The 2,500-nt window shown below is 60.0% G+C and overlaps 3 non-coding genes across 3 annotated transcripts in view; all 3 read left to right on the forward strand.

The window, feature by feature from the left end:
- LOC138708293 (small subunit ribosomal RNA) overlaps positions 1-346 on the forward strand; it is a 1,903-nt gene extending 1,557 nt beyond the window's left edge. The window contains exon 1 of the ribosomal RNA XR_011334698.1: positions 1-346. This exon is cut by the window's left edge and continues 1,557 nt beyond it. This is a non-coding gene — a ribosomal RNA (small subunit ribosomal RNA).
- A 396-nt stretch (positions 347-742) lies between these two features.
- Positions 743-898, forward strand: LOC138708281 (5.8S ribosomal RNA). Its single transcript, XR_011334686.1, has one exon. It is a non-coding gene; the product is annotated as a 5.8S ribosomal RNA (ribosomal RNA).
- Positions 899-1,149: 251 nt separating this feature from the next.
- Positions 1,150-2,500, forward strand: part of LOC138708252 (large subunit ribosomal RNA) — a 4,086-nt gene continuing 2,735 nt past the window's right edge. Inside the window, exon 1 of the ribosomal RNA XR_011334658.1 lies at positions 1,150-2,500. This exon is cut by the window's right edge and continues 2,735 nt beyond it. This is a non-coding gene — a ribosomal RNA (large subunit ribosomal RNA).

Here is a 2,500-nt window from a genome sequence, read left to right on the forward strand (position 1 = left end):
GGCCGCACGCGCGCTACACTGAAGGAATCAGCGTGTCCTCCCTGGCCGAAAGGTCCGGGTAACCCGCTGAACCTCCTTCGTGCTAGGGATTGGGGCTTGCAATTGTTCCCCATGAACGAGGAATTCCCAGTAAGCGCGAGTCATAAGCTCGCGTTGATTACGTCCCTGCCCTTTGTACACACCGCCCGTCGCTACTACCGATTGAATGATTTAGTGAGGTCTTCGGACCGGGGGGCGAGGGGGCCCGCCTCTTCGATTCCACCGGGAAGATGCCCAAACTTGATCATTTAGAGGAAGTAAAAGTCGTAACAAGGTTTCCGTAGGTGAACCTGCGGAAGGATCATTAACGTGTGTCTTGAATCACGCTTAAAAAAAAAAAAAAAAAGAGAATAAATCTCACAATGAGAATACACAAAAGACGGGCCGAACCCGCAAGTGGTGGTGGGTCACACCCCCGTCGCGAGCGGTACGCTTCCCCTCCACCGAGCGGGGAGTGCGTCGGAGTCCCGCTGGTTGAACGAGAGGAAAGCGACGCCGGGTACTGTGCATTAACGGTTTAAAGTCACCTGAAATCGCCCGGCCACTCGCAAAGGGTTACTCAAATCCCCTCCAGTTCCGCGCGGGAAGCAAGAACTGCATTCCTGCCCCGCGTGCGGGGGCGTGGATGTGCCCTGTACACAATAAAAACTATTGAGAACGTAACGCTGAGACCTGTATGGTACTCTGAAAACTAAAAGTACATAACCCTGAACGGTGGATCACTCGGCTCGTGGGTCGATGAAGAACGCAGCAAATTGCGCGCCGACATGTGAACTGCAGGACACATGAACATCGACATTTCGAACGCACATTGCGGTCCTTGGATTTCCAATCCCGGACCACGCCTGGCTGAGGGTCGGCCACACTCAAATACTGGGCCCGTGTGTCTCGTCATCAGACGACGCAGGTCGGGCCCGAGCTTGGGGGACCCCCTCCATCTCGCCTCTTGAAGAGAGGGGGTGGGTCCGCTCCCGAATGGTTGTCAGGCCTCGCGAGGTTGTCTCTGCGGACGGAGAGCGGCTGGGCTTGAGAGACGCAGTACCTATGCGGCCCCCGCCCAGCACGGCTCGTCCCGCTAGCGACCTCTTTTGCGACCTGTTCTCTAAAACCCGACCTCAGATCAGGCGAGACTACCCGCTGAATTTAAGCATATTAATAGGCGGAGGAAAAGAAACTAACAAGGATTCCCCAAGTAGCGGCGAGCGAACAGGGAGAAGCCCAGCACGGAATCCCGCGTGGCAACGCGCAGGGAGTTGTCGTGTGAGGGAGGTTCCGTCGTCCCGGGGGTCGGCAGTGAGTCCAAGTCTCCCTTGAACGGGGCCACAGCCCGCAGAGGGTGCCAGGCCCGTAGAGACCGCTGCCGCTCCCGGGTGGAGCTCTCCTCAGAGTCGTGTTCCTTGAGAGTGGAGCACTAAGAGGGTGGTAAACTCCATCTAAGGCTAAATACGACCACGAGACCGATAGCGAACAAGTACCGTGAGGGAAAGTTGAAAAGAACTTTGAAGAGAGAGTTCAATAGTACGTGAAACCGTTCAGGGGTAAACGGGAGAGACCCGAAAGAACGAAGGGGGAGACTCAATCCCGCCCGCGTGTCCGGTCCTCGGCGGCCACGGATGTCCCCGGTCGCCCACCGCGCCCTACGGCGCGCGCAGGTCACGATCCGAGGGCACCGGCCGTCCGGGTTCAATCCCGGCCGCGGCGGGATGCACTTCTCCTCCAGTAGGACGTCGCGACCCGCCGGGTACACTAGTGAGCCGGTCTAAGGCACTCGGGGTGGAGCCCGAGGGAACCGCCGCGGAAACGTGGGTCCACGGTTCCCCGGACCCCCGGTCGCCCGGCCGGCGCCCGGTGGTAAATCTCGCGGAGCAGGCCCGCTAACCCTACAGTAGCGAGCGTCCAGCCCGGAGGGCAAGCTCTTCGGTGGTGCTCGAGGTGCCGTGGCCTCAGCCACGTCCCCGGCCCCCGTCGGCTGCTGGCCCCCGGAGTCCTCGGACGGTAGCCCGTCTCCCGTTAGCGGCGCTCACGCTTCGGGTGCTCTCCCGACCCGTCTTGAAACACGGACCAAGGAGTCTAACATGTGCGCAAGTCACTGGGATTTCGGAGAAAACCCAGAGGCGAAGTGAAAGCGGGGCGCACCCTTTGCGGTCGCCCGGGGAGGACGGCGTCGGGTCAACCGGCGCCCGCACTCCCGGGGCGCCTCGGCCTCCGGCCGCAGGCGCACCCGGAGCGTACACGTTGGGACCCGAAAGATGGTGAACTATGCCTGGTCAGGACGAAGTCAGGGGAAACCCTGATGGAGGTCCGCAGCGATTCTGACGTGCAAATCGATCGTCAGAGCTGGGTATAGGGGCGAAAGACTAATCGAACCATCTAGTAGCTGGTTCCCTCCGAAGTTTCCCTCAGGATAGCTGGCGTCCATTTCGACCGGGACGAGTCTCATCCGGTAAAGCGAATGATTAGA

The sequence above is a fragment of the Periplaneta americana genome, chromosome 10 (genome assembly GCF_040183065.1).
Source record: "Periplaneta americana isolate PAMFEO1 chromosome 10, P.americana_PAMFEO1_priV1, whole genome shotgun sequence".
In the NCBI taxonomy this organism is placed as follows: Eukaryota; Metazoa; Arthropoda; class Insecta; order Blattodea; family Blattidae; genus Periplaneta; species Periplaneta americana.